Here is a 9758-nt window from a genome sequence, read left to right as displayed (position 1 = left end):
TCCACTCCCGGGTACCTAGACCTGGCCGCAGAGTCATAGATTGGCTCCGGAAAGCCATGGTAGAGCTCGGATTCTCTCTCGGGGACAAAGTATCCATTGAAGGTCAGATGATAGGGACGGAGGATAACTCTGTGCTTCTTGCGTTTTCGAACTAGGAGGTTCATCTCCTGGATATCCTCATCGGTAGGTTCATATCCCAGTCCAAACGGGATGTTGGGGACCTTATCCTGTTTCAAGGGAGGCAAGGTATCTTTCAGTGGATTGAGCGGCAAACACGGGAAGTAACCCTGACGCGTCATGATACGGTTGACTGTGAGGTTGGCAAACGGGTCACAATCAGAGGGTGTTGATTCATCAGTTATGGCATTCACAACTTAGAATCCCCACATTTCATTATCATCCTCCTCAATGGCTTGGGAGGCTATTCCCTTTCTCCTGACACCTTTGATCGGGGAAGCAGGAATTGTGATTCTTTTCCCGTTAAAGGGGACCCTGATTTTCTGGTGGAGAGTCGAGGTAACCGCCTTGACGGCGTGAATCCACGGACGTCCTAAGAGCATATTGAAAGAGGCATCGATCGACCACCTGAAAACTAGTTTGCCTTTCCAGTGGTCCGGTTGCAACAGTCAGAGTGATGAGCCCCGCGACCTTGCGACGAGTGCCGTTGTAGGCGCGTACTCCTTGATTTGTCGGGACCAAATCAGCTTCCTTAATACCCAGCTTGTGAGCAGTCTTGAGAGGGATTACATTCACTGCGGATCCGTCATCTACAAGGACCATGGGTACATTTTTCTTGAGGCATTGTACGGTGATATACAGGGCCAGGTTATGATTGGCTCTGAACGGAGGGATATCCTCGTCAGAGAAGACGACTGGGTTGTTCAGATCCGGGGCGTCCCGCGTCATGTGTGCCACTATTTCTTCGGGGGAAGAGGTGGAGGGCACGGTTAGCTTTCCCAAGGCCTGAAGTAAAGCCTGTCGATGTTCAAAGGATGTTGCGATCAGTTGCCAGATCGAAATCTCGGCTTTTGCCTTCTGAAGTTGTTTGAGGATCAAATTTTCAGGATCCCTTGGTTGAGTGTCTACCTCCGGAACGACTTGGTCATTTGTTGTTGGAACGACCATTAGATTGTTCGGGTTCTGATAGGGGCGTCCGGACCGGGTAAGATGTCTGATTTCTTTTGCCCGTTTCTCTTTCCCTGGGATGATATAGACATCCTCAACATCATCTCTCCAGATGCCATTAATTTCAGGATCTCGAAGGCACCTTGGAGGGGTATTCTTTGGTGGGTAATTTTTGTGAGGAATATTTTTGTGGGGGTGATTTTTATGAGGGTAGTTATTGTTAGGGTAGTTATTGTGAGGGTGATTTTCGTGAGGTGCATGCTAGAATGGTCACAGGAGAAATCCGTCCTGATGTGGGTAGTTTTGAACGCTTGGGGAATTCTCCCTTGGGCGCGGTGGTGGAGGATTGAAGATAAGTCGACGGTAGGCATCGTCAGGTCGGGTGATCCTCTCGGAGAGACTGGCTATGGCTTCCTCGACCTGCTGGAACATGGTGAGTATAGTGGCAGCGCTAGACACGAACACCCCGTCTGACGGATCTTTCTCCAAGGCATTCACCTCGTCATCAACTGGCAGGATGAGTTGAGAGCAGTCCAGAGTTGGTTCATCGTCGAAGATGGCGTGGATTCCCAGAGGATTCGTTTTGTTGTTTGGCTTAGTTGGCGGGGGTAGAGGCAAATCCCCTTTTTCAATAATGTCTTGGATGATGTGTTTGAGTTTAAAGCAAGTTTCAGTATCATGCCCCTTCCCTTGATGGTACTGACAATAAGCATTGGGGTTCCAGAAGCGGGATTTCTTAGCATCGACCGGATCTGGGGTGGGTCCGATCGGTTGTAATTTCCCTTGGTCCATAAACCATTTCAGAGCGCTTTCATACGTTGACCCTATATTAGTGAACACTCTCCGGGGGCGCTCAGCTCTCTTAGCAAATGGTTCAACGAGGTTAACCTCATCGATCTTGTTTGTTTGGCCTTAAGGGCGAGATCCGGTTGATGTGGATCCCTGGTAGCCTCTGCCAGTAGTCTTGGCCAAGACACCCTTCCGGAGGTCATCTTCAATACGTGTCCCCAGAATTTGCAGATCTTGGAAGGTCTTTATATTCTGATACCTTAGTAAGTTGGCATACACTGGGCGGAGATTGTTGACGAACTTTTCCACCAAAGTTGATTCACTCGGCTTACTGACCAGTTGAGTACTCACCCTCCTCCAACGGGTTAAGAACTCGGTGAACCCTTCCTTATCGTTTTGGGTTAGAACCTCAAGAGTACGGGTATTGGCTTGGATTTCAACATTGTCGGCATATTGTTTAGCGAACTCAACTGCGACCTCGTCCTAAGTGGTAAGGTTTTTCAGATGAAGGGAGTAGTACCATTGACGAGGGATCGATTCCAAAGAGGATGGGAAGATCCGGGTAAAAAGCTCATGTTTGACCCTTTAATGGCCATGTAGTCTTTGAAGGCATGGATATGATTGAGCGGGTCCTCCACTCCTTTGAACATAGGCACATCAGTTAGGGTGAAGTTGTCAGGTAATTGATCCCCAACAGGTTCGAACCTTCGGTTTTTCTCAAGATGAATATTGTTGCCCCGGGCTAGGAGCTGTTCTTCCATGAGTTTTAGCCTCTTCTCAGTTTCAGTCAGAGGTGGAGTATTATGTTCTCCAGCTTCCTTGTTCTCCAGGGCATCGATACGGGTCTCGATGCAATCCAGGGTGACCTTAAGAGCGGTAAGCAGGCTAGCCAGCTAATCAGTCGTGACATCTCTATTGTTATCATTGTTGTTGTGGTTGACAGACGAAGTTGAAGACGGGGCCATGGCTCTGAGGCAGAAAAACGGCTCACATTACAACTCAATCCGACACGGTTCCAAGACTGAACGCAGACAACACAAAGGACGAGACAAATATTAGACTCAACAAGACGAGGGTGGCCGTGTATGGCTCCTCGGTGCTGACTCGATTTATGACGTGACAGTGTTTGACCGAACCTTTGACACGAGTCCAACATAATGGCGCGACGCCAATGGATGGGTCTCGTGGTGAGACGACTCATAAGTAAAGACCCATAAGTACGTTTTCTTTGACTCGATAGACACGAGGCGGAATTGGAATGGTGGACTGAAGTTTTCGAAAATAGAAATTTTTAAAAAGATTCATTTGCCGCTTTGTGGACGGCTTCCGAAGATAGATATCTCCGCAAGTCGGTCAGTTGAAAAGGGTTGTTTTAAGTTTATTTGCAAAAGACAGTTTTGAGTTTGACTCGGCTCGGAAAACAGTGCATTGTTTCCCAAGACGGTTTTGAAATTCAAAATTGTATGTTTTGAAAATCGGGTTTGAAATGTTTGAAGAGGTCTCGTGGACGGTGCGTGGTCCTCGGGATCCCGAAAGTGTCTCGAGATAAGGGTGTGTGCTTTTCTCGGGTTTTGAAAGAGCCATTGTCGTCGCGAAACGGGTTAAAATCCATGTCTAGACGCGACGATTATAACGGCGTGGAAATGTTATTTTAAATGGTTGTAGAAAACTGGGTTTGAAAATCGTCATTACGACGGCCTAGAAAGGCGTGTTGAAATGGTTATAAAAACCGGGTTTGAAAATCGTCATTACGACGGCCTAGAAAGGCGTGTTGAAATGGTTATAAAAACCGGGTTTGAAAATCGTCATTACTACGGCCTAGAAAGGCGTGTTGAAATGGTTATAAAAACTGGGTTTGAAAATCGTCATTATGACGACCTAGAAAGGCGTGCAACAGTCGGCGAAAGACCGAGGTTTGAAACGGCCATAATAACGGCGCAAAAGATGATTTTTGGAAGTTTGAAAATGACACGGAAGGACATATGATCAAGTAGCACATAAGAACTCACAGTTCATTATATTATGCATTATGCTGACACGGGTTTTGGCTTAAAAGTGTGGGTTACACACCAAGCAATCAAACCCCGATTTGCGAGAGGGATACCAATGCAAACAAAATGTGTAAGGAGGGTGCCCTAGCCTCGTGCTCGAAAGTGATGAAAGCTCTTTGACGAAACAAAAATGTGTAACGTCAACGGTATGCTTGACTCAATCGGGATTCGAAACGCGGGGATGAGAAAAACTCACGCCGACGAGACGAGCCAATTGGTCGAAAAGGGTTAGGTTGTGGGCCCGGACAAGGAACCCGACCGTGACCGTAATATCAATTAATGCATTCCAACCAAGACCTCGTTCGAGTCTCACCATCTAGAGATCACAAAGATGTAAGTATCCTAGTTATTCCCCAGCGGAGTCACCAATATGTGGACATGGGCCACGTCTCGGTCCGTGAATTTGGGGGTCCAGCTACCGTCCGTAGTCACGGGCCACCTGCATGCCAGGTCGATCTGGTGGACATGCAGCGGTCTTTTGAAAGCCACGTTGGACGGCGTAAAAATGCTTTCGACCGGATCATTTTAGATCGGTCGGTTTCGTCTCGGTAAGCGTCTCGAAACGATTAGAGATGTTCAAAATCGCCACCAAGCATTTGTGGGATGCCTGGAACGCGTTCAAAATTCACTTTATACCTCGGTCAAATCGAAGCACAAAGCAGCGTTTGACATAGGTACTAAAGATAAGGAAATCGTCCCTCTTTAGCATCCTATCTCTAGAATGACTCTCGTACGCCCTGGATATGGTCGTCCACTATCCAATGTTTCTGAGTAAGAGGTGAAGGTACGTATTGGGAAACCCTTTAATCAGACACCCAATCCCGCCCGCGGTAGCGGCCTCTACTGATCGATCTTGGTTGGTTGAATGTAAAAGTTTATAAAACGGTTTAAATGCATGAATGCGGATCCAATAATTTAAACCTAACATGTGAGAGCTTTCTAAGTCAGTTGATTTAATCCAAGTATCAAGTATAAGATGTCGAGTTGGATTAATGATTGATTTACATGCAAGACGGGAATTAAACATCCATTTACCGTATTAGGTTTAGGGTGCATAACGTGATCCATTTCTCTTAGTATTTTGCAAACATCATTATGAAGAAGTAATAGTCATTTGATCCGTTTTGTATCCGGGCTAACCGGAGTCGGGATCGTCCTAGACTAACGGTGGAAGGGAAGAGGCCCTGTACCAGATGGCTATATGAGGTGCGAGCCAGCCGGCGGTATAAAGGGCCTCTCCCTGGTTTTGAAAATGAGAAATGGAGGGCCTGTTTAGGCGCGGGTTAGCCCACGGTTTATATGCCGTGTTCTGACATTTTAGAAAACGTGTTGAAAATGGTTATTTGAACCAGGTTTGATTTGAAGGGGTCGTTTAGACCGCATTTGTTGATTTGAAGAACTAGACTCGAATAATGCAAAGACACACGGTTTTGAAGTGGTTCAGCTTCACACGTCGAAGCTTATGTCCATTATTCTCGATTAATAATTTTAGTACCTTTCTCCGCATTACAAAATTATCAACCCAACTCGTATAGCTAACTCTAGCTATAACTCAATTTGAATATCACTCGATATTCGATTTTGACTATCTTAAGTTACTAAGAAAGTGCTTGATTGTTCTTCTAGTGTTCACAATATGAACGAGTAAGAAACAATATTTAAGCGCTATTATCTTATGACGATACTTAGAAATAATCGCAATATAAGATAACACACGACTTTTCAAAAACAATTTTAACTTGCAAAAGAATAATAAAATTAAAAACGTTTGCAAAGGATGTTTTGTTCGAATATTGAAAAGTACTTTAAATGAATTATCATGTGTAGTATTTATAGTAGAGAGGAGATCTAGGTTTTCATCTAAGAAACCCTAGATGCCGTGTAGATTTATGCACAGGGAGGAAATTAGGTTAAATCTTATTTAATCATTTACAACTCATAAAATCTTGGAAGATAGGAAAGAATAAAGTAAAAATAATATATGGAGATAAGAAATCTCTAACAAATATTATTTTGATTTACCATGAATCTTATCCAAACAAGAAAAAGATCTTAATCCATTTATTTATTCTAATAATATCTTAGTAAAAGATATGGAATAAATATATTGAGATAAAATATCTTTAACAAATATTTTATCTAAGATCTTTACCTAAACCCTAGATATGAAGAGGATCTCGTGTAGGTTAAGGAAGGAATAATATATATCTTTTTCCTATTTTAACCCAACAATATTTTAGGTAAAAGATATAAAATAAACATATGGAGATAAAATATCTCTAACAAGTATTTATTTAAGATTTTTACCATAAACCCTAGATTTGAAAAACTATTTTCAAAACTATTTAAAAAACAAGTCGTGCGTTTTTAATATTGCAGCTCAATGTTATAGCTAAATCACTTATAACATTGAGTCTGGTAGGTAATGTTATAACCATAACAGCTATAACTTTACTTACCAAAATCATTTCTTTAAATACCGTTATAAGATGATGACCTACGCTATCTAATCTTCCTGGAGATCTTCAATGTAGGATCATCTGTTTATCTTGATCATAAGCTCTTCATCTTGAGCTTGTTGTAGACTTGATCGAGCTTTTTGCTTGAGTGATCATCATACTTGAAACTTGTTACAGTTACTATGACGCTTTAAGAATCTTCAATGTTATAGCTCAAGCCACTATAACATTATTTGAACGATGCTTCACAAATCTTCAATGTTATAGCTAAGGATGCTATAACATTACTTGCTTAATCTTGTAAACCTAAGTCAATCTTAACAAGGACTAAACAAACGATTACGAGCAAGAGTATATATAATATAAAGCACACACTTGTCATTATCAAAACTTAATCATATATCTATATGGTCCAACAAATTCCCCCTTTTTGATGATGACAAGTCTCTTACGATTTGTGACTAAGTGTAAGTTCCCCCCCAACATAATACCATAAAAGTCATAGTCAGTTGAACGCAAGAACAAACCACTTATAAAGTATAGAATCTAAGGACCTTAAGAGATTAGAGGTTCTGACAAGGAGCAAGCTTAGGCAAATACTTAAGTCACTTTCATTTTCTTCACCCTCTTGACATCATCGAAAAGACGAGAACAGACATAAAACGACTAGAATGATATCAACCGAGGCAAGAAATATAAATTAATCAAAGAATATATTATAGCATAAGAACGACTTCAACATAAGCAAGCTCTACATATAAAGTGTGTAATACAAACTAAGATGAGTATAGATTTTGTAAGAGAGAATGAAAGTAGTCACTCACCTAACTACGACCTACAAAAGCATGCATGCAATCTAATATGATAGATATCTCTCGTTGTTGGGGTTGGTGTCCTTAACAGTTAGTGCAAGGACTTATAAACCTCTAAAAGGATCAAAGGGCATACTTTGGTATTATTATCAGTTGATCCACGTTTATCAATAACGGTTGGCTTGCTAGATAAGTTTGACGTTATTGTCATACAGATGGCGGTGATCAACTGGTCCCTAAAAGTCACACCTATAGGATACGTTCGAGAGATGTGACGGTATGTAAATACTGTCATGTAGATGCCAAAATTGACTAACCAGTTAGTCCGAGTTATTTGACTAGTAATTAGTCAAATACGTGATGTTGAGATATTATATTTAATACGGATTAAATATCATGGGCTAAGGCGAATTAACCAGTTAATTCGTGAAATTAAATATACGTGATTTATATTTAATTAAATGTATATTAAAATAATTATACAATACTGTTTTTGTCGGACACGAATTAATAATTCAGCTAACCCGTATTATTAGCCGATGCCTTAATTTCCGATAACCGATAACAGTTTATAATATAAACCCGTCGTATACATTTTAGCGATTTTGCGAACCAGACCATGAGCCAAGACTAAAAGGAAGTGGAAGCCCACTTCCCTAGGTAGCCCATGGCCGGCCGAGTGAGAGGGAACAAAAGGGAGGGTTTCTCCTCCCTTCTAACCTAATCAAAACATTTTGTAAAAAAAACTAGGGTTTCGAGAGAGTTTTTTTCTCTGTAGAAACCGAGATCTCACATCTCAAGCAAACTCACATCAGTTCTCCCTATATTGCAAGGCAATCGGAGAACACTGTTCTAGCACAAGGGCATATCTCGGACAAAGTCTTGGGTGCAACGGTTAGGAGGAAATCTGCTTAGATTTCTGTTCTTTACGCCACAATTTAAAGGACCCGAGGTTGATTTCTATACACTTATCGTTTCTATTGTTTTTATCGTTTTATGACTATAAATTGCATGTTTAAATTTACGTTATAGTCCTGCAATTTAAGGGTAGTATACGGATATTAACCTTCAAGTGGTATCAGAGCGAGGCCACGTAAATTTTTATATGTGTTTTTCATCAAACGATTGTTGAAACGATGATTTTTGGTTAAAATTTTGTCTCGGCAGCCATCTTTTTAACTCGGCAGATATTTTTTTTAATTTGCTGCGTTTTTGGTTGTTTTGGGAACCGTGTCTTGTTTACACGGTTGCTCTTGTTGTTGTTTTGTCTCGAAAACCAAACCGTGCCATGTTATACACGGCTGTTTTGCTACAAATTTCATGTTGTTTTTACATGTTGTTATTTTATACAGAGATTATAGCAACATGTCAAGTTTTTGTCAATTGTCAAATTTGTTTTGATGCGTTTTAATCGAATTTACAATTGATTTTGTCTCGAAAATCTGTTTTCACGAGGGTTTAGAGTTTTTCAGAAAGTTTTGTACTCGATCGAACAAGATTTTAATCGATCGAGTAGTTTTTACAGCTTGTTTTGCTCGATCGAGTCCCTGTTGTACTCGATCGACCCCGTTTAAAAACCTTTTGCTCGATCGAGTCCCTGCTGTACTCGATCGACTTGCTTTCAAAACCCCTCTGCTCGATCGAGTTGTCCTCGTACTCGATCGAGTAGATTTGCTGATATAGGTACTCGATCGACCACCAGTGTTGTCGATCGAGCACCTCCTGATTAGCATACCTCTCGATCAACTTGCAGTTCAGTCGATCGAGCTCCCCTGTCCCTCGATCGAGCACTTATGTCCCTGGATCGAGGGATTTTGTCTTTAGGAGCTTTGAAAATTTGTTTCTTTTGATTTAAATTTTCCTTTGGCTTTAATATGTACTTTATCCGGATATAGTACACTCGCTTAATAGTGAATCGGTTCACTCACGTACCATATAGTTGTTTTAAAGTGTCTTTAAAATGACGGATTATAATAGATTAAAATTAAATGATAGAAGCGGTTTTATCACACGTATTTTAATCATTAAAAGGTGGTTTGGATAAATTTAACATAATTACAGAATTATGTCACGAATGAATTTGTTTTAGTTGATGCATTTTTATTTATCGTTTTGTTGAATGCCGTGAATGCCTTTTAATTACGTATTTAATTTTACAAGCGATTGTAACTTAGTGTGGCCTTAGTAGAACGTGTTACCGTAATGATGGAACACGGTCTTGGTTGTATTTTGAGATCTTGTATCTCCGTTTTTGTTTTTTCACTTGTAATTACAGTTTTAATTAGAATGTAAATAGGTTTATATTTTGTAATTTTAATTGTAATTTTTGAGAAGACTAAAGATGGAGACCGGATGCTCACTCCCGCTACTTGGATCAAGATGGAACATCAAGACAAGCTTTTCGGGTCCAACGGTGGATTCCAAAGTTGTATTATGTTCTTATACTAGGATAGGCCACACTAGGAAAATTTTATTTACGTTTTTGCATTCCTTTATTTTTTTTCGCAACGATAATTTGCATC

Source organism: Silene latifolia, chromosome 2, assembly GCF_048544455.1.
Source record: "Silene latifolia isolate original U9 population chromosome 2, ASM4854445v1, whole genome shotgun sequence".
Classification (NCBI taxonomy): domain Eukaryota; kingdom Viridiplantae; phylum Streptophyta; class Magnoliopsida; order Caryophyllales; family Caryophyllaceae; genus Silene; species Silene latifolia.
The sequence above is the reverse complement of the archived record's forward strand: the minus strand, read 5'-3'. Positions refer to the sequence as shown.